The 22,851-nt window shown below is 33.9% G+C and overlaps 2 protein-coding genes across 3 annotated transcripts in view; one reads left to right on the top strand and one right to left on the bottom strand.

Moving 5' to 3' along the window:
• Positions 1 to 22,851, top strand: part of LOC135839250 (slit homolog 3 protein) — a 660,297-nt gene that overhangs the window by 177,502 nt on the left and 459,944 nt on the right. The window lies entirely within an intron of this gene.
• The window catches only part of LOC135839252 (uncharacterized), a 79,775-nt gene that overhangs the window by 34,268 nt on the left and 22,656 nt on the right, over positions 1 to 22,851 (bottom strand). Inside the window, exon 2 of the mRNA XM_065355188.1 lies at positions 20,152 to 20,232. The gene's annotated coding sequence lies outside the window, so the exon portion shown is untranslated. The remainder of the gene's footprint in view (positions 1 to 20,151; positions 20,233 to 22,851) is intronic.

Raw genomic sequence — 22,851 nt, 5'->3', positions numbered from 1 at the left:
ACTATAATGACTGAGAAAATTTCCAATACATTTTATAAAATGTCCCATATATTATGATACCAGTTACCACGCATTATAGTAATAATTGGTGATAAAAGATCCACGCTAGAACAACATTGTAGAACATTTTCAACGTATCCCTTGAAATTTGGTGATTTTAATTGATTTTTAAAAATTAAAAATGTACCTATTGGGGATAATTTATACCATCATGTGCTGGTTTTGTGGTGCACTTCAGAATTTTTTCATGTAACTTTCATGCATTTTCATCAACGAAAATTTCCTTACCTAGCTGAGACTCGAACCTACGACCCTACGTTCCTAACTACCTGAGCTTAACCACTAGACTATGGGGACTTGCATGTAAGTATGTAGCTCATTTTAAACAATATAAGCTGTTGAGATTCTGAAATATTTCATTTTTCCAATTTCCAAAGCAGACTACAGTATTTCATAGTTTTTCAAAGTGCATTTAATACTTGATAGTACCATTTTTTATCAAAAAAATTATCAAGTTTTGTGATTAATTGTGGCACTGAAACTTTCAAAGATATTTAACTCTCAATTTTCTTTTTGAAAATGCAATTATTATGTAACTGACATTATTGTGCTATGACTTTTTCTTGTCAATAAGAATAAAGAAAGTACTTACTTAGTGCATTAATTTTTTTCAACGGCTACTGTGAATGGATCGAATGGAAGATTTTTCCCCAGAGTAATTTAGATTTAGTGTATGACTTAATTAGTCATGAAAAATTTGGTGAGATTGAATTTCAGTTGAGCTCTATTTGGTATTATTTGTAGGTACCTACCTAATATCTTTTCTCAAAGTCAGTACCTATATCATATTTTTAGTAAATGGTGAATTATCTAACGTATCAACTTGATACAACACAGCTTCAGTAAATTTTATCAATATTGTGTGAGTAACAGGTCTCTAATTAACTGAGAATTCTTGCAACACATATGGTAAATTTTCTAATAAAGTTTGGTTAAGAGTACTATGAAATATTGTTGAAATATACTGTATTTTTCACGATTGCAGAAGAATGTAGTACTTTTTCCAATATTATATTATAGCAGAAAGTAGTACATAGTGAGTAAAAAGTGCTATACATTTCTCTCCGTGTAATTACCACGTAATTTACCACCTCCGAATTTGGTAATTTTCAAGTGGATCGTCAGTGCAGCCACTCGAAGTCGATTTTTCGACAATTTGTACCGATTTCGAATGTGTAATGAAAATGACTGTAGCTGATCCCGCTACATTTACAGGGTGTCCACGAGACTGGAAAACCTGGAAAAGTCAGGGAATTTCGTAATTTTCACGCAAAATTCCTGGAATTTTGAAAAAACGATCAATTGCAAATTTTGGATAAGGACCGGTGATGAAAGAAAAACATTATTTCTTACTGCTCGAAAGACAAATTTTCAAAAGCTTTTGCCCTCGCTTCGCTCAGGCTTGTTTTCTTTTCTTTTTCCAGGTCAAGATGACCATTTCTAGATAATAAAAATCAAGTTTTAAAACCAAGAAATGAACTCACAAAAAAAACATCGTTTTTAATCATCTCGAAGTACAAATTTACAAGAGCTTTCGCCCTCTCTTGGGCCTGTTCTGTTTTTTTTTGTTGTCAAAATCAACTTCCTTCGAAAAAAAAAAACATCATTCAAGTTCTAAAATTTTAAAAGCCAAAAAAACTACCTTGTCCTCACGTGAAAAACCCTTCTTTTTCAAAAGTAACTTCTTTCAAAAAAACATTCCAATATTAAAATTTAAGAAACCAAAAAATGAACTCCTTGCGTTAAAAAAACCTCGTTTTTAGGCATCTCGAAATAAAAATTTTCAAATGTTTTAGCCCTCGCTTCGCTCGGGCCAATTTGTTTCTCGTTTTGAAATAAACAAATTTCACATTTTCAGGATTCCAAAAATCAAAAAAACAATGGAAAAATTTTCAAAAGTCGTTTCCCTATTGTATGTATCAATTGGCCAAAATTGATGCATGTTTTATTTATTTATTTATTTTTAATTTAAAAAGTTAATTATCGAAGTTGAGCTGTTTTTAATACACGAAGAAGTATCCAGTTCGAAGAGAAGCTTATGAAATAGAATTACACCCCCCCCCCCCATGCCTCTTCTATTAAAGTGTGGGATATGCATAGAAAATGGGGGGGAAATGGCCTGGAAAAATGTTAAAATTGGTCTGGAAAACCTGGAAATGTCAGGGAAAATCATTTCCAGAAATGAGTGGACACCCTGATTTATGACGTCATCGAAATTTGCCCGTCGTCGATGGTATTCGGAGTAGACGAAAGAATAATACAATCGATGCACACTGTACCGGCCTAATGAAAAGTGCGCGCATGGACCCCAAAAAAAATACCAAATGAATATGTTTTTTTTTGGTCCTGTAGAAGGTACATGCTTCCCCGAACCCAAAAACACTCAAAACAAAATTTCCCATTGCCCCGTCCCTCCCCTAACGCGACCGATCGTTGCGCGCGACATTGCACTGTCGTGTGACACAGCACATTGGCACTTATGCAGGTAATTGCTTGCTCTTAATTAGCGGGTAAAAACGCATGAAAATTTATGGAAAAAACTTTATTATTAAGAGAAAAGTGTACTTTTTTGAAATATTTGAGCAAGATTCTCTAATATGTTACTGTTTACAAAATAACTGGTAGCAAAATAAGCAGTACTTTTAAGCTGTTTTTACCTGTTCATTGTACAATTACTTATTTGGATCAAGGTGGATCAAAAAAATTTTCGTGAAAATTTATTAATTTCAATGTGTTTTTTACTATTACGATAGTTCCAGCTGCGGAAACTTGCGGATTTTCGATTTATTGACTACTTTTTTTTCAAGTTAAAACGTGTGAAAGTTGCAAATTTTTGCTAAAATTGAACTTTCTGCAATCTTTCGTGTTTAGGGTTCCAAAAGTCTAAGACTCATGATCCGGGGGTTTTCGAATACGCTGAATCCATTTTTGACATCATTTTTGTGAAATTTCTTGAAGGTGGACCAGGGGAGGGGGGTCAAAATCCAAATTTCGCAAAAAAAGTCGTGTTTGGTATCAAAATATATGTTTTTCACATCCCTGAATCTATTTCTGGAATCATTTTTGTGAAATTTCCCAAACGTGGACCAGGGGAGGGGGTCAAAATCCAAAATTTGTGAAAAAGCCGTGTTTGGTATCAAAATGTATGTTTTTCACCTCCCTGAATCCATTTCTCACATCATTTTTTTGAAATTTCCCAAAGGTGGACCCGCGGAGGGGGGGGGGGGTCAAAATCCAAAATTCGCAAAAATGTTGTTTTGATATCAAAATATATGTTTTTTGCCTCCCTGAATCCATCTCCTACATCATTTTTGTGAAATTTCCCAAAGATGGGCCAGGGGAGAGACGTTGAAATCCGTCTCATTTTTTGGAAATTTCCAAATTTCAACCCTCCTCCCTCCCATCTACCACCCCTTGAACCCTGAACCTCAGAATGTAGAAATTGTCATGTGTAAAATTCGAATTCTACGCCTTGGAAAACCTACATATCAATATGTACGATCATTTTTTTTGAAAATTTTCAAATTTCAACGCCCCAGCCCCACCCCCCTTGAACCCTGAACCTCAGAGCGTAAAAATAGTGTGAAATTCAAATTCTACGCCTTCGAAAACCTACATATCAATATGTATGATCATTTTTTTGAAAATTTTCAAATTTCAACGCCCCAGCCCCCCACCCCTTGAACCCTGAACCTCAGAGCGTAAAAATAGTGTGAAATTCGAATTCTACGCCTTCGAAAACCTACATATCGATATGTACGTATGTTCATTTTTTTGAAAATTTTCAAAATTTTGAGCGAGTACCACCCCCCCAGTGGGGTTAGGGGTAAAACTGATACCAAAATCGAATTTATCGTGAAAAATTACATAAGGGAAGGTCATATTTTTCATGTCGTAGGCCATCATTTCTCAAAAAATTGACATGCGCGCACTTTTCATTAGGCCGGTCCAATGTGCGATGATGGAAATCTTTCACTTCGTATCTTCTGTCTTATATTGCTGACAATGTCCGCGAAATGTTGCAAGATACTCGTAGATGTCCCCTTTCGGTTGATAATCGAAGGTGTCGAGGTAATAACAACGTGAGTAGCTCTGAAATATAAGATGTTTCCATTTTACAGGAATTCTGGGCTCTTACCTGGTTGCTTTACGAGTAACCATTGTAAGTTTTGGTTACTTTCTCGAAATTACGGCTGATAAGAGTTACTTACTTACTATAGGTAATAATTTAAAATGAAAATAAATGAAATATTTTACAAAATGAACAAGGATAGATACCTACATGAAAAATTATATATTGGCAAGAGTATCGTAAATATAGGTTCAGGCTCTACAGGAGGAACTTCATAAATATTCTTCACTAGTGGAATGTCATAATGACCTTCGGCTTCCTGAACTACTCTTTTTTTTAAATCAAAAAAGTTCCAAAAATAATTATTACAACAAGGATTGATACAACTCCTTAAAATCTGATCTCCACTGTGTAAATTTATTATTACTCGTATTAGATACCATCGTATCTTTTGTTCCGAGTCGTTCGGATTAATTGCCGACATAATTAAATAATCTATCACGAATGCCACAATTCATATTTGACCGGTGTGTTTCATACTTGGCCATTTTCATTCAGGAATTTATTTTGGTTTTCTTATTAAATAATATGTCCTCACACAGATGAACATTCCCATAGAAACAGGTCGCTGGAAAAAAATCCAACGATAAACCGGTTGCAAGGTGGCAAAGGCAGAATTAAAATTTTCATTTGAAAAAAAATAGGTACCTATTTAACTAACTGGAACTTACGTTCTTGTTATTAAAAATTTATCGGGTACAGGAATACTTAGTTCTTGCTCAGATCGGTTTAAAGAGTCGCGTCGATGGCAAGTTAGCTATTACTATTCATTAATTTTTTTCTCATTAGGTAGAGTTTACCTTATAGCCTTACCTACCTATATTCCTATTACTTCGATGAAGCACTCCAAGACTCGTGTTTGTTGGCAAGAAAAAAAAAGTCACACTCGTGCAAGGTGCTTCAGCCTCAGCCTCCTCAACCTATCTTGCAACACGTTAGTTTCTGATCAACCATCCATGACCATCGTGATAATTACGTACGTCCTAATCCCTTACATAATTCAATGAAAAGATTTCCAGAAATATAACTCGATCTTATATTTATACGTTATTTGTACCGATTTCGAATGTGTAATGAAAATGACTGTAGCTGATCCCGCTACATTTATGACGTCACTGAAATTTGCCGGTCGTCGATGGTATTCGGAGTAGACGAAAGAATAATACAATCGATGATGGAAATCTTTCACTTCGCATCTTCGTCTTCTGTCTTATATTGATGACATTGTCCACGAAATGCTGCAAGATACTCGTAGTTGTCCCCTTTCGCGGTTGATAATCGAGGGTGTCGCGGTAATTACAACGTGAGTAGCTCTGAAATGTAAGATGTTACCATTTTACAGGAATTCTGGGCTCGTACCCGGTTGCTTTACGAATAATAATTGTAACTTTTGGTTACTTTCTCGAAATTACGGCTGATAAGAGTTACTTACTTACTTTTTCAAAAATTCAATTCTATTAATTTGTGGTGTACTTGATGAAATTGAAATTTACGAAAAATAAATAACTTTCCAAAAGTATACCTACAGATTTTTATCCCTTTACAGCTGGTTACGCTGCATTTTCAGCGTCACGGTTACAAAGCTGTGCCTTTAGCCAAAATCGTCAGAAGTTTGGATTTTAAATTTCCAAAAATATCTCGCTTTTGGTTAAAAATTGCCTGACATTTTTTTACGGAACATTTCCATTCAGCGTCTGCCTCACTTTTTTTCGCTCAAAATAGGCTTGCTGAAAAGTTTCGCTTTTTTGTGAAAATAATTTCTGAAGAGTTCTGCCTTCTCAATGGTCTTTAACGGTCTTGAAAGTCCTGCAGCTGTGCTGATTTCTTGTCAATTAGGCTTAAAATTTTGAACCGAATTCTCCTGTTCCTGGACTTTTGAAAAGAATTTGTTGAAAAAGGCTCATTTGCCAAGTTTTCTAGAACTTGAATTTACACATTATTTCGGGCATTTGCTTTTTTGCTTCGCTTGAGATGATTGTTCTTCTTTTTTAAAATTATTGAAAACTTATCTATTGTTCGAATTTCAGAAATGTTCAAAGTTTGAAAAACATATTTCAAGAAGGCCATCACTTTGATAGAAACTGTAAATCTCACTTTTTTTCAATAAGTGCTTTCAAGACCAGGCTTGCGATGAAATTTTCTGAAGTCTTGCTTTTTGACTACAACTGCCAAATATTTTGGTTTTTCTTCAGAAAATTTTAAATAGGTCTCACTTTGACGAAATTTTGCAAAAACTTTCAAATAGTTTGGTTTTTCTTCAAAAATTTCTAAAAAGACCTCATTTTGACAGAAATTTCAAGTCTCGCTAGTTTCCAATAATTGCCTTTGCGACCGCAGGTTTTTGCTAAATCGTTCAAAGCCTTACTTTTGAACTTGACTTGTGGAAAATGGTTTTCACCGAATAGGACTCGTTTTTGCCGAAAATTACATAAAATGTTTGCTTGTTTGCTTCAAATAAGTCTTTATTTCGATTCCAGAATCAACCAAGAGTTCTCGTTTGTTTGCCAGAAGTCTCTATAAACCCTTTGTTTTTTGTTAAAAATGTTGAAATCTTGTTATTTGTCAAAAATAGGTAATACGTATATATATTTCATACAAGTTTTGTTTTTTTCGTTAAAATTATTGAAGTCTCTTGCTTTTTATTGAAAATTATCAAAAAAAATTTTTTCTTGCGAAGAATTTCCAATAATATGATTTTTTTGCTAAAAATAGTCGAAAAGTTTTACTTTTATATTAGCCCAGTCAAATTACGATTTGACCCGGACATAATTGGGATCAAAGGTTTTTTTTGCGAATATTGTCTAGGATGGTGTAGTGAACAACATACTAAAAGCCCCCGCCCCTACCCCTTGAGCTAATCCCCCCACAGTGGATCAAAGCCCCCCAAAATCCGTTTTTTGTCAAAAAATTACTTTTGAGGAAAATGAGCACTGATTATTTAATCTCTCCTCAAATACCTATCAAATGAGCTATCAACCAACTCCCTAGCCCCAAGGGGGGGGGGGGGGCGCTACGATCCCTCAAAGTGATGTGATTTCAATTTCATGACTTTGGGTCTTGAAACCTGTTCTAATCGATCAAATAAAGTCAAACTTGGGGAATGATATTACTTTGGGACCTAAAGTCGACCCCTAGGGTGGGGGATGGTCAAATTCGAAAATTACGGTAAGGTCATTTTTTCGGAGGGCCATAATATGGTCTCAAATGATTGAAAATGGTCCAAAATCATATCATTGGTCAGTACTCCCATTGTGATCAACATATCCAAATTTCAGCTTCCTAGGTCATTCCCACTCCATTTAAGGCGGAATTAAGGTGGAAAACCCCTCATTTATTTACCCCTATTTTCGGTTTTTTCCTCCTTAAAAGAAGTGGGGATGACCTAGGAAGCTGAAATTTGGATATGTTGATCACAATGGGAGTACTGACCAATGATATGATTTTGGACCATTTTCATTCATTTGGGACCATATTATGGCCCTCCAAAAAAATGACCTTACCGTAATTTTCGAATTTGACCCTCCCCCACCCTAGGGATCGACTTTAGGTCCCAAAATAATCTCATTCCCCAAGTTTGACTTTATTTGATCGATTAGAACCGGTTTCAAGTCCCAAAGTCATGAAATGTAAACTTATTGAAATCACATCACTTTGAGGGGTCGTAGCGCCCCCCTTGGGGCTAGGGAGTTGGTTGATGGCTCATTTGATAGGTATTTGAGGAGAGATTAAATAATCAGTGCTCATTTTCCTCAAAAGTAATTTTTTGACAAAAAACGGATTTTGGGGGGCTTTGATCCACTGTGGGGGGATTAGCTCAAGGGGTAGGGGCGGGGGCTTTTAGTATGTTGTTCACTACACCATCCTAGACAATATTCGCAAAAAAAACCTTTGATCCCAATTGAGGAGGTGGATAGCAAAACGCAATAACTCCATTTTTGTTTTTTTTGGGAAATTAGGAAAAATTGTCAGGAGGGGAAGGGTGGGGGGTCGAGTTCCGAAATTGGTGTCAAATGAAAGGGGAAGGTGCCACAAATAAAATTTCCACTCAATTTCAAAATTTCGGTCACCTGGGTAAGCACAGTGAGGAAAAGAAAAAAAAGTTATTGCGTTTTGAACGCAAAATTTTTTTTTTGGTGTTTTTCTGCAAAAAAACGTATTTTTTATTTGAAAAAATTGATGTTTAATCGAGAATTTTCGATAAAAAACAATTAAAAAACTGGAATGTGAAATTCAAACAATTCCTGTGTGTGATATGGCATTCAGAGAGTGGCAACGAAAGCACCATTTTTTTAAGTAACTCTTACCCAACGATTTTCAGTACCCACCCGATGAAAAAAAACAGTGTTACCACATCTGCGCAACTGAAATGTATAAAAAGTAGTGGAGTTATTGCGTTTTGCAAACAAAATCTCATTTTTCAGTGCATTTAGCTCTAAAATCAGACTTGTTTTCCTCGATTGCGCTATGATATTCAACTGATGGACAAAATCTGACACCGGGAATGGATTCGCCGTTGAATTTTACATAAGGATAGATATCAAACTCAATTTTCGTAATTTTGGAGTTATTGCGTTTTGCTATCCACCTCCTCAATTATGTCCGGGTTCACCCATTTTTTCCCGCTATTTGACTGGGCTATATTGGAAGGTTGCAGAATAAGTTGGGGTACCACTTTTTTTGTCAATAATTTCCGAAATGTTCTGCTTTTTGCTAAAATTGCTGAAATCTCGATCAATTTTTTTTCCTGCATTAAATTGTTTTGCTTACATTTTATAACTTCAATGATTAATTAATGAACCAAACTTTACTTTTTTTTGGGGGGGGGGGATGGATACGAGTCCAGGAAATGTCAGTATGATGAAGAAAAATGAAGATTCATTGGGAACTTGGAACTATGTACTAAAAACAAGCAACACACACATTTTAAACGTTTTTATCTTTGAGAAAGCTTCCTTTCGAAAAATATTGGACGTCAATTTTTAAATTTTTAAAAATTTACCCAAAATCACCAAAAAAATTTCGATTATTGAAAACGTTAGAAATGACCTTTTTTCAGTCTAAGTTTCAATCAATCTGAGTATAAGACAGATGAATTTAAGGGTTCCCAAAGGAAATAAGATACTTACCCACTTTTGTCAAGGTACCTCAATGTAGTCTTCTATGAACTACTCAAGATTTTTGAAAACTTTCAAGCTCGAACTAAGTAATGTATTTTTTCAAACCCCCTTCCCCTGTTTGTGGTCTAACTGGGATTGCAAAAGTGTTTTCTTAATATTAGAACTCAATTTTTCTAGCGTTTTGAAGTTCACTTTTGGTGTGATTGGGGATTATTTTCATTTTCTTTAATCGCATTAAAATGGTTCAAAAAAATGAGTCGGGTGCTTCAAGCTTTGAACACTTTTTTTTTTGGTTTCAGTATTTAGGATTTACATATTTTTGATACGAGTGACCTATTAAGGGGATTTTTATGTTATTACTTTTTATGAATAAACTGCAGCATGAAAATATATTATATGAAAAATGTACTTAATTGTTTGTGAAGCAATTCCAAACTTTTTCGAGCATTTAAAATTTTTTTTAAAAAGTAGTATCAAATTCAAGCTCTGCAATTCAAAATATCGTTTAGAGATAAATTATGTATTAATAAAAGTAGTATCAAGCTTTTTGAGCTGGTAAAATTAGGAGTTGAACGCGAGATCAATAATCCATGCGTCGCCTGAACCTGTTCGGCCACCAACGCCGATGTTACTTGCTGAATGCTGTTTCTCGAACTTTTTGAACTTTTAGTCCAATTTTTCGAACTTAAGCTTTTTATTAAGAGGTCTGTTATGAAAATTTGTTGGGTACTTACTGATATCTCGTGCAGAGATGGTGCGACTCGATTCATGGTAGGCATTTTTTTTGTTGATTCCCCGGACACACAAGGTGCCAGGGGTTTTCTCTAATAAACATAATATTTATTTACATCTCGAATCTAAGACTAAATCTAAATAAAATGTAATACATATCACAATTTATCCCTAATCTTAGATTTAAGACGAGGTGGAGGGAGGGGGGATAAATGATTGTGGGATCAATTTTGAATCGGGTTCTGAATCGACCGATTTTTCAGTGCTCGAAATTTCCATAAAATTTTCTCCGAACAGAGTTGTTAATGCAAAATTCACTCTGCACTCCAATTTTAACGCGCTGTCAAGTCTACTTGCAGGCGGGTTCGAGTGATTTTAGAGTCTCCAGCGACTTGTTGAAAATTCCTAGAGCCTCCGGCAGATTTTGAGAACTTGAAATTTTCACAAAAATCTGTCAAAATGGAGTTATGAAACCGAAATTCACTCTGGAACACAATTTCAGCGCGCTATGAAGTTTACGACGAAATTCAGTTTACATTCCGGTTTTTAACATTATTCCGAAGTGAATTACACGGGCCATTCCAATCCGTTTTGGAGCCAACGGCAGATTTTTAGACACTTGTTTTTCAAAAAATGCCAGAAAAACTGTGCGAAAGCTGTAGAGCAAAAATATCAACGTTGAATCGCGAATCGCGATTTTTTAATCTGACATCATTTTAATGTATAGGAATATGGGATTGATATTGATATCTAAATAGAAACTTCACGTATCGATTAATTACATTTGGATTCCTCATTTCTGTGATCTGTGATCCAAATGTTGGAAACACTTTGATAAAATAATGTTAAATGAGAAGGTGATGTATAGCATTCGAGTAAAAAAAAAGTTAACTTACCTACTCTTGGAAGAACATTTTCAAGCGTGAATCAAATTGTATACAAATGCTTGAGAGTACATACATATAAGCTGAGGGTCATTCCATTTCAACTCAACCAACGTTTTTGAGTCATGTCTTTCGATTTCGCTCTAATTTTTTTACAATATATACCCATCTGGTAAGTAAGAACCCCGCAATTAGTTTGGTTCCAGCCCCTTCAGGGGGCGGGTGGGAGGGGGGGGCTTCCATTATTTTCACATTGTCTCGAGGTACTCAACTTCAGCAGCCCATTCCTCCAAAACTATGAAATTTTGATCAAAACTGATTTCACAGTTCGAAAGGGCATTGCATTTAGAACTTTTTATGAATTTTGAAATTTTCAATAGTTGAAAGTTGAACTTTCAAATTGAAAGTTCGAATTCCAAAATGGCGCTGTGAGTGGGAGCTACCATTTAAAATTTTGAAAAAAATTCCATAGATGTACGTTTTGATGTTTTTTCGAAATATTCAAGTTTCGAGATGGGATCTCTTAATGGAGGGAGAGCACCCCTCCCCCTCAATTTTGGGCGAAACTTTCGAAAGAGAATCTGGGGCATGTGATATGTCGAATTCTATGTTTTTGGTGACGCTGGACACGAATATAGTCATCGTTTTTTAAATCGACCTCACCCATGTCCCTCAGAACCTCCCCCAATAGGTAAATGTCCAAAAAATTGGTGGGGGCAGTAGATTGACGTCATTTTCGTGTTCAGCGTCACCAAAAACATACTATTCCATGTGTCGCGCACGTACAAAACACTTTTTTGAACTTTTATCCCCTTTGGGGAGATGCTGGGGGCCATGGGTGGGGTCCTATCAGAAATCTGATGTCATATTCGTGTTCAGCGTCACCAAAAACATAGAATTTGACATATCACATGCCCCAGATTCTCTTTCGAAAGTTTCACCCAAAATTGAGGGGTGGGGTGCTCTCCCTCCATTAAGAGATCCCATCTCGAAACTTGAATATTTAGAAAAAGCATCGAAACGTACATCTATGGAATTTTTTTTTTTAATTTTAAATGGTAGCTCCCACTCACAGCGCCATTTTGAAATTTGAACTTTCAAATTTTGAAAATTTCAAAATGCTTTAAAAGTTCAAAATTAAATACCCTTTTGAACTGTGAAATCAGTTTCGATCAAAGTATCATATGTTTGGAGGAATGCGCTGCTGAAGTTGAGTACCTCAAGACAATGTGAAAATGACGGAAGCCCCCCCCATCCGCCCGCCTCCTAGGAGGCTGGGACCAAACTAATTGCTGGTTTCTTACTTACTGGGTGGGTAGACATTGTAAAAAATTTTTGAGCGAAATCGAAGGACATGACCCAAAAACGTTGGTTGAGTTGACATGGAATATGACCCCTTAGAGGAATGGTTTCTGCACCTTCAGGAAAAATTCATGAAAACGTAAGTAAATCGTACTAGAGGCTGCATAATAATGGTTCAAAAGGACGAAATTCGTTTTTAGGGGAACTAATTTTAAATTTCAAACACTTTTATGGCGAACATAAAAAATTTGTATTTTTTTGAATCTTTTACCCTATACGTAAGCTGAGTAATCAACTGAATATCCTAATTTAAAAAACATGCTCGAGATGCCCGCCTGGAAATCAGGCCAAATGTGGATTAACTAGTTAAGTTGATTTGATCGAGAACAAGCCACAATTCAAATTTTAGCCCTTCGAATTAATTTCTGCGCTCTCTGTTGAAATTAAAAAAAATAAAAATCAGATTAAATTGCAAAATCACGTTGGGCGCTTCATATTAGCTGAAAATTATGACTGATGAGATTCAGTTCGAGTAAGTTATTTGGTTTCAGGACTAATTTTCATCATTAGGTACTGAATAAATGTACCCGCCTATACATCTTGATAAAAAATTTGAAAAAAATCATTTGAAACTTCAAATTTACAGTTCTCCTAACCTCAAAAAGGTCATTAAAGATTTTTGCGACCTCCTTGCAAGTGAGTCGTGAGTTGAATAATTCGCCAATTCTACTCTTATAGGTAATTCAGATACACATTTCATTTTCGCAGTTGATAGGTTTAGGTGTTGAGTCGTAAGTACCGAGTTGGTACCTACCGGTGCTCTAATTTTATCGAAGGTTTAATTGAAATTAAGTAATTTATCATCATAACGTCAGGAGATGCATTTATTTTGTGGCATGGTCCACGACTGAAATCAATGTCACGGTAGGTGCATCTCTGTATGAATTACGTTACAAATTTAAAAAATTATCGATGATGTCGACCATATGGCTAATTATTCATTTATAGATACTATTTTACAGTTCTTGTTGGAAAAATTTCAAGCATTTTTGCATCATTCTTTTCTAATTATTTGATAAATAAACACATATTTTTCTACAGTTGGAAAAATTAGAAGGAATGGTAATGTGGGTGTGTGGTAAAATGTGAGGTAGAAAAAATTAACTTAGGAGGAAAAAAGTCAAGAGGTCCGATACAATTTAAAATGATTTTATAAACAAATTAATGATAAATAGGAACGATTTGGGTACAGTGGATTTTTTTGTGATATTTTCTACTTTCTTCATTGAGTTGAAAACGCTGAAATTAGCTTACTACCTTACCTATTTTTTAGATATTATTCTTGTTTTAATTAGTCGCAGAATTTTTTGTAGCATTTTTTCTAGCAAAATTGCTAACAAATGTCTTTTTTTGTAAAAAATTCTGCTGAGTCTCACAAAGGACGTACTTAAGTTTTCAAAGTTGCTAAAAGTGACTTTTGGTAACTTTTTCAGAATTTTTATTACCATTTGCAAAAAAATACAACTTGTTTCAGCTTGAAACAACTTGTAGTTGTATGTAATTAAGTTGTGAATAGTTGTTGTTTGGATAACTTGTACATTTTAGTACTTGTTTTAACTCTTCAACCTGAAAAACTAGTATTCGACGGTTTGTTAATTGTGCTGAAGACATAATAACAAGTATAAAATTATAAACCAATCCGAAGAACAGCTATTCACTCAACTTGTCACTTGCCACATAAGCTAAACTTTTGACCAAGACCAAGCTTCAACGATTATGTAGGTAGGTAGAGGTACAATAGGTTGTGAATGGACTATTATTTTATTCGATGTCAATAAAATAAAATATATTGACATTCGCATGAAACAATATGAAAATTTAATGAGATTTTCCAAAAATACATGAGATTAAGGATGAGGATGTCAAGGAAAAATCACTTGAAAGTTGATAAAATCAATAAAAATCATCAAAAACAAGAGTGATGATGTTGAAAAAGTCAACAAAAATTCAACCAAAATCGAAGAAAATGTCGTTCAAACTTGAAAAACATTAATACCCACTTAGAGCACCGAAATTGGTGAAATTTTAATAAAATTTGACCACAATTGTATATACAATATGAAAGTGTTGAAAACATGTTAGAATACAAAGCCAAGAAAAAAATATTGAAACCAATAAAAATTGCAATAAATGCCACATAATTTCATCAAAATTGAACAAAATGTAAAAAAAAAAAAAACAAGTACATATATAGAACGTTGCGAAAATTGCTCGAAACAGGAATAAAAGCATTAAAATAACTGAACACTACCAAAAGATGATAAATTTTAGTAAACTTTCCATAAAATGAAACCAATAAAACTAATGTGTGTAAAACATTATTTAAAAATTGATGAAATTTTAATAGAACAGGACAAAATTTCATTTGAAAATGTTCACAATTATTATGTTAGAATAATGCGCAAACACAAGAAAAAAGCATTAGAAATCTTTCAAAATTAACATGAAGAAAAAAAAATGTCTTCAAAATTGAGCAAAATGTAGAAAAATTTGCAAGTCTTCATGAGTAAAAACGTTAATTGTAAATCTGCATTTATTCGTTTCGTATATTTTAACACACGTTTCTTGCTTGGTTTAAGATGGCATAAATATTTATTAACATTTACATGTGGAAGTATAAATTTTCCATTACAAAGCTTGACTTTGCTAAAATCACATGGGCATTCCAACCTCTAAATGCCATCTTTGGGATGGTCAAGTGTCACAAATGTACTTATCACTGGAAGATCGAAGAATAATGGTGTTATATATTGCATTAATTCATTCATTGTTGGTAACTCAGAACTGTCTCTTCCTTCTAGATGAGGTACACATACCAAATGTATGTTAATCTTTTCACATTCTGCATCTTTATGGTATTTACATGTTTTAACATTTCCTTTAAAATTGGTAAAAAAAAAGTATCGTTGTTATTTTGACAGTAATTTCCAAGAACTCTTCGCCTTTGTAAAAAGTTACTTAGCCACCTAAAAGTCACTGAAAAGTTCATTTCTGCGAAAAAAATTGCATCACAGGTCTTTTTTGTCAAATGACCTAACAATGGCAAAAATTTGCAGTCTCCTTTTTTTGCAGAAAATTGCAAAAATTTCTTTGTGTCGAAACTTACAAAAACATATGTGCTGAATGCTGAAAGTTTCAACTTTTTTGCTAAAAAATCCAATTTTCTTGCCAAAAATTGCTTTAAAATCTCGCTTTTCTGCGAAAGGTTGCCAAAAAAAGCTTTGCTTTTTGCTAAACTTGTGCCAAAATGTCGATTTTTTCCAAAATTCCATGGGAAAATTATTCGATAAAATTCAATAAAAATTTATCAAATTTGATCTTATTTGATCAAATTGGATGAAAAATTTGATCAAGTTTTGCAGAATTCTATTAAAGTTTATAAAATTATATCTGATTAGATCCAGTGGGTTTCAACTGTGAATGTAAAGTTTTCTATAATTTTATAAAAATTCATAAAAATTGATGAAGTTTTATGAAGTTGTTATAGTGCGGGTAAGAATTAGTTAGATTAGAGAATAGAGTTCGAATTTAATCTCTAACCGTGTGGCTGAGAATTATTCCTTTAGTGGGGAATAATTGCTTCGTTTCCCAGACTAGCTCAATTTGGGAGAGTTCAGTATTCTCACTCGACCACAACGTTTATTTCCTGATCCTACCTTAAATAAAAACACCTTTCAACGCCTTTCAATGACATTTTTATTAAAATATAGCACAGGTACTAGAGACATTTCTGTAACCTAATTTTATGTACGAGTATATGCTCGTATATAAAGACATAGATGGATTAACTTAAACTACATTAATTCGCGATAAGGATATTAAGGGTGTAAAAATAATAAAACAATATAAAAACGCGACGTCATTACGTTTCGACACAATAATATTAAATTTACGTTAAGTTTAATTAATCTGGATGGGCGAACGCATGCCCAGGGATTTAAATGAAAACTACTTACAGAATCCGGATGTATTTTGGTCACTCATATCAACATGACCAAATCGATTTATGAAAACTACATTCGCGTATGTTGAACTAATAGCGGGATTTGAAAGAGATATTTTTAGAGTCGTTTTGAAAGTAATTTTGTACAACAAATTCGGATTATTAAACTGGTTTTAAGCTACATTCGCGGTGTTAAACTGAATTAACCTTCGATGTCCGGAATATCGAAAATTAATCCTAAAAAGGGTTAAACGAAAAAGATATAATCAATCACGTAAACCGATATTTCCACACCGAAAGTGGTTAAGACAAAAAGGGATGACTTGAACAAGATGTTCAAGCGATCATTCAATTTAGACATAACGCGGAAGCGCTACTCTTCCGGGTATGGACGAGAACTCACTATTGCGAAATCGTAAGATCAAAGACGACCAACAAGGTTTTTTCGTGTGCATCGCTATTTATTGACCAAAGGTCTTAGACAGGGTGTAGAGGTACAGAGACCACCCTTATCTGCGCGATACGCGAGATGACGAAACCGATTATAACCAATTAATATAGGTCATATTTATAAAAATACACACAGACGATATGTGTGGGTGGGTACTCACACAGACACACGTAGATCTAATTAACAGACGATCATACACCTAATCTAGCAGCGACCACATTACCATACCTTCCGGTATAAGGGAGTAAGAAAAGTATACTATAAAGGTACACCTCGCTAGTATACGTATCTTGCGGCTTTTTCCTAAGAAAGGCTGCTACGAATCACTAGCTGAGCGTGTAGGGCAATCCTTCCCATATCAAAGTTTGATTAAATTTGATGAAATATAAGTAAACATGAAGTTTTATTCAATTTTATAAAAATTGGTAAAAATTGATAAAGTTTCATGTAGCAAGCACACAAAGTTTTATTAAATTTTATAAAAATTGGTGAAAGTTGATAACGTTTGATGACGTTTGATATAGTACTGTACAAAAAGTTTGATGTGACTTTATAAAGATTTGTAAAAGTTGATGAAGTAGCATAAAGTTTTATAGAGTTGGGTATAACGTATTCTTGAAAGTTATATAAAACATGATATTGTTTGATCAACTTTTATAAAGCTATATCAAAATTGATCAAAGTACGCATCACTTAGTTAATTTGTTATACTTTTATTCTATCCAATTTTATAGAATTACATAAAACTGGATAAAAGTTATGAACTTCTGTTTCACTGAAAAAAATTTCTGTATGACAAGATATTCATCTTGATCAAGTTTGATCAAATTTAATCAAACTCTACCCGATTTTATAAAATTTGATCAAACAATCCCGAAAATTTTCTAAGTCCAGACCCTGGGAAAGAGAATATAAATTTTCTTAATACCTGATCTCTAATGGATCAGGGTGGTATAGTGGTTAAGATAACTGATTGAGATGTGGGAGGTTGAAGGTTCAAACCCCATCAAAGACAGTCAAATTTTTTGACATTTTTTTTTCGCTTTTTTGATGAAATTTACTACACTACTTCACATTTTAGACGCAAATTACATTTTAACGTTAATTAGACCATTTTTACTAATTAAATATCATTTTTTAAAACAAAAGAATACAAATTTGATAGAATTTTATCCGAATACATCAAATTAAATGAGGTTTGATAAAATTTTATAGGTACATTCTGGACATAGAATTCTATAGAAAATTTTTCAATGTTTTTGAATAGAATTTTATAGAATTCATTTTCCATGCGGGATTGTCAAAAATGAAAAATGCTTACTTTTCTGACAATTTGAAAAAAAATCGTTTTTGTCAGGGTAATTGCCAAAAAGGTTGTTGCCTAATGTCGATTGAAATGTTCTGGTGGTTGTATTTTTTTTTGTTTTTTGCTTTGAAGATTTTGCTTGTGTTGCAGAAGTTTTTTTTTTGGAAAAAATTAAGTAGGAGCACTGGTCTCATTTTTTTTTGTGGAATTTGTTCAGAAATCTCAATTTTTTACCAGAAGTTACCATAAAGCACTTTTTGAGCTGAAATTAAGCAAAAAAAAGCTTTTCTTTGCTGTAATTATCGAAAAATCTGACGTGGTTGCCGAATATGTATATTGCCTCAAAATTTTTGCTTTTCTATCAAAACGATGCAAAATATGTAGTTCCATTTTGAATTTCAATATTTGTAATGTTTTGATTTTTTTAAAGAAATGCATTACAACCTTTTGCTTTCGTTTTGTAACTTTTTTGGTGGAATTTTGATTACTTTTTTCAGCTTATTTTGGTTACTAAGTTACTGTTTTTTCGGAAAAATTGAGTAGGTACGAGCCCTCCTGCTCATGAGAGAAAAAAAACTTACGATACTCGAAACAAATAAGTGCATGAACAAAATATATTATGAACGTGATATTTGGAATGAAGTGAGTCTGGGTACAGAGGTTTTTCCGATGAGATTTTCCTCACTTTGTGATCAAGTTTAAAACCGTAAAATTAGCTTATTTCGTTATTTTAGCTTTTTATTGGTTCACATTGACATTACACTTACAGCTGAATTCTTATTCGATTCTATCCTTACATATATATGGCACAAGCACTCAGTTATATGTGCCTATTTTCTGTGCGCTATCTTATTAAATTTTAATTTCTTTCATTGGTTTCTCTATGTATGTACGCGTATTTGACTTCCTTATTATTTTCTTGAAATAAGTTTTAATTCAATTTTTTTTCATTATCACTTCGTATACGTACATCGTTCCATTTCGATAGTGAAATTCGAATCGTAAAAAGTACACACACAATAAAAACCTTTCGATATAATATTCCGGCCGCATGACGCGACTAATAGCGGATTTATCGACAGACAATTATAGCACGAGCTTTCCAGCCACCGTGTAGGTAGATATAATAGAAACCCGCTGTATAGAAATAATCAAAGAGTATATATCTCTCTCTATACACTATATAGAGACACTATATAGACATAGAGATGCTGCAGAATAAATTCCTCACTCGACAGATTTGTTAACACAGATAAAAAAAAAAAACATTGTCGAAATTTATCTCAATAATAAATCTCGCCGACGAACGTTATTATTTTCGGATACTTGTTACTCATTAAAAAGTAGTTATAGAAGTTCCGATGATGATAGCATTTATTATCCGGCTGCTGTGAAATGTCTGTTAAAATAACTTCATTTCATTAATCGCGTAACCGCAGACGAATTAAACGTAGACCGAGTTAGAAGGGGAGGGGGAAACGTAGGTCTAGGTATACGAGTACCTACGTTAAATCTCCGAATGAATGACCTAACAGCATGCTGTTTGCACATGCGTGAACGAATTACCGGAACTATAAGTTATAATAATACACCTAATCCTAGTTGCAATGTAGGTAATAATAATAAAAATTGAAGAATTGGAAAAAAGCTCGATGCTGATTTGTAAAGTGTTGGTATTTAGACACGTGGTGATTGAGGAGAGGAGAGGAGCTCAGGTATCGCAGCTGATGACTAGCAAAATATCGTACACATTAGACAACTCTATATAATATATGGACATAGATTTGAAACAAAAAGAAAGAAAAGAGAAGGAAGAAGCCAGACACGCAGGCAATAAGACAATAATTTCTGCACACTTCACACATGTGCCTCTGTGTCAGTCTCAGTGTACCTCTTCTCTAAGTGTGCCTATAATATGCATTGCACATTTTTAATAAAAGGATACACATTTGTATAGAAAGAATCGAAGTGAACATTTTGAATCGATGCCAAATTTATAATAGGTGAACGACTAGGATGTTTGAAAAGTTCTACAACCTGGGTCACTATTGTTTAATAGAGGTAGTCGAAAGTAGCGAATCGCTTTCATTTGATCGAACATCGCTCGCTCATTAGTTAATTAAGTTACTAGTCCGACTCATCAATATACTGAATAAATTCGTACCTGAAATTAAAAGCTACAGCAGCGTATTGTAATTGTGAATCTTCATTGTTTTCCATCCATCGTTATAGTCTTGAAATATACCTAGAAAAATTAATATGTCAAGGTCATCGTTGGGTGATAATTACTTTTTTTTTTAAATTTCTTATTGTTTTAAATCAAAATATCATTATTAAGTTATTTCTACCTTATAATCTATTCGATACATTATTATTGAAGAAAGCAATCTGTATATCGGTTCGTAGCTTATGTATGTATTAATGTACCCAAACCCATGGCTGGGTTTGAATTGAGAGATGATGAGTGTTTATTTGGGACATTTCCTCAGCAGGTGCCCATGGGTAATGTTAATAGTGGTGTATGTTTTGCTACTCGATGATTTTGTTTTCATCTTTTCAAATTGGTGAATGAAAGAATGACTGAGGCATTAATTGAATTCTTTAAACACTTTCGATGTGGAACATTTGATTTTTCATTCGAGTATGTAGACATGAAGCAGTGGCCCAACAAATGGAGTCTTTCATTTGCTATCTTTATTCTAGAGTCCGATATTAGCTTTGCCACTACTTCTGCTGATAACATCTGGAAGTCTTTGCATTTGTGTAAAGATTCGATTCGAGGTGCCAGGTGGGCAAGCACTGAATCCAGAAAGGGATCGTTATTTTGAAGGCAGCATTCCAGATAGTAGATGGTGTCCAGCTGACTGGCAAATTTTGAAGTAGTTTTTTACCCCACTCAAGTGGACATGTAGGGTAGGCTGGCGGGGCGTTTTCAAAAGGACAAGAGAAAGAATTACTTACTACTATTCTTCGCATTTGTATAAAGATTAATTTTTTTGTTTTGATGGAGTTGGGCGTTGAAGGCAGTATTCTAGGAAGTGGACGGGGTCCAGCTGACTCGCTCATTTCGAAGTAATTTTTCACCCTACTCGAGTGGACATGTAGGCTGGCGGGGCCTTTTCAAAAGAACGAGTGAAAAAGTTACCTGTACTCATTAATTTTTCACATTATTTACAGCCCATCATAGCAAAATATTGTAGCAGTAGTCAGATCGTCTACCCGAGTTGTATATTGACAGCAAATGCCTAAAAGTGAAAATTTTCAAGCGAATTTTAGCAAAAAAAATGCAGACTGCAACACAGATTAGAAAATTGATTCAATTGCTGATTTGAATTTCAATTGTAAATTTTCATTAAAATAAAATTCTAGTTCAAGGAGGTGGAGCTAACGAAGTGAATTAAATTCAATAATTTGTCAAAATAGGGTTCCCCTGTTGCCTGGATCGCTAGATTTTGGCAGATAATCCACTAGAATCTGAATTCTTCTACTAGGGTAGTAGCTTTTGTAAATGGATTTAGGATTTTACTGAGTTAACTTGAAGAGAAAAACTTTTTAAGTTTTAAAAGTTTGTGTAAATAGTGTTTTAAAAAGACTACAACGAGAGATTTAAAAAATGTCCGAAAACTAGATTTTCGAGAATCCTGCTTGTAATAATAACTTACCTGAAAAGTTGAAACTGATTTGAATTATTTTCAAATCAAAAATACAGAAGAAATCTGATATCTCAAAAACGAAAATACTATTGACATTTGACAATATTAATTGTTTTTGTTTCATTGTCATTCATTATAAATACAGATGTGTCAGACCATTATTCTCTTGAGATTGAAGTTACTAATGCTCAGCCCCCAGACACCACAGTGTCATCAGAGTTGTGTAGTCTTGAGATTACAGATTGGAAAGCATTGACACTCAAAATGAAACTTGTTATTAGGGGAGATGTTTTTAGGGCTGTGGATGTGGATGAGGCTTGTGATTCGTTTCTGGATGAGCTTAAGTCACTGATGGCATCCTATACCAAGCCAGTTATTTATTAAAAAAAAAAAAAAAACATTTAAAAAAAGAACGCCATATAAGTTACTTCTTATTTGGCCTACTTATCCAAGGAAAAATCAAAATTATATAAAAAAAATTGAAAAAAAAATCCCACAAATTTAGAAATTACCTACTCAGGAGTATAAACAAATGTAAAAATGACCCAAGGAAGTACTGAAAACATATTGATTTAATCAGGGGGAAACAGAAAGATAAACTGACAATAATTATAATAAATCAGGAGGAGGTTTTGGTTAAGGGAAATGAAATTAAGGTCTCAAATGTATTTAATAAATTTTTTATTGACTCTGTTGATAAAATCTCAAATGAATTCCAAAACCTTGAAACAAATAGTGCTTACCCAGCCGAGAAAATTATAAATAGCCTGGGGTTCCCTCCAGTGACATGTGATGAGATTCATGCTGAGGTCTCAAGTCTCCCAAACAAACCATCTATGGGACATGGTAACATTCCGGCAAAACTGTTTAAGGAAAATTCTGTTATTTTGGCACCAGTTATCGCTGTGAGAGAATTGTTTACCTTAAGTAACTTTTGGTTACTTCGTTAGTGTATTAATTACTCAAGCGGAGTTACTTTTTTTAAATTTTTCAAAAAATTGGTTTTTCCAAATTGTTCGATTTGGTAGTCCAACTTTTCAAGAAAGAAAAATTAATGTTGGCGATATCAACTTGAAACGTTGTCTTTTCGGCGATTCGAAGTCTCGTTTTCTGCCAATAACAGCGAAACAATTTTTTTTTTTTTTGCAGAAGTTGCCTCAAAGTTTCCGCTTTATGCCTAAAATTTTCTTTTTGTGAAAATTTTTCAAGGC

The sequence above is a fragment of the Planococcus citri genome, chromosome 3, assembly GCF_950023065.1.
Source record: "Planococcus citri chromosome 3, ihPlaCitr1.1, whole genome shotgun sequence".
In the NCBI taxonomy this organism is placed as follows: Eukaryota; Metazoa; Arthropoda; class Insecta; order Hemiptera; family Pseudococcidae; genus Planococcus; species Planococcus citri.
The sequence above is the reverse complement of the archived record's forward strand: the minus strand, read 5'-3'. Positions and strand labels throughout refer to the sequence as shown.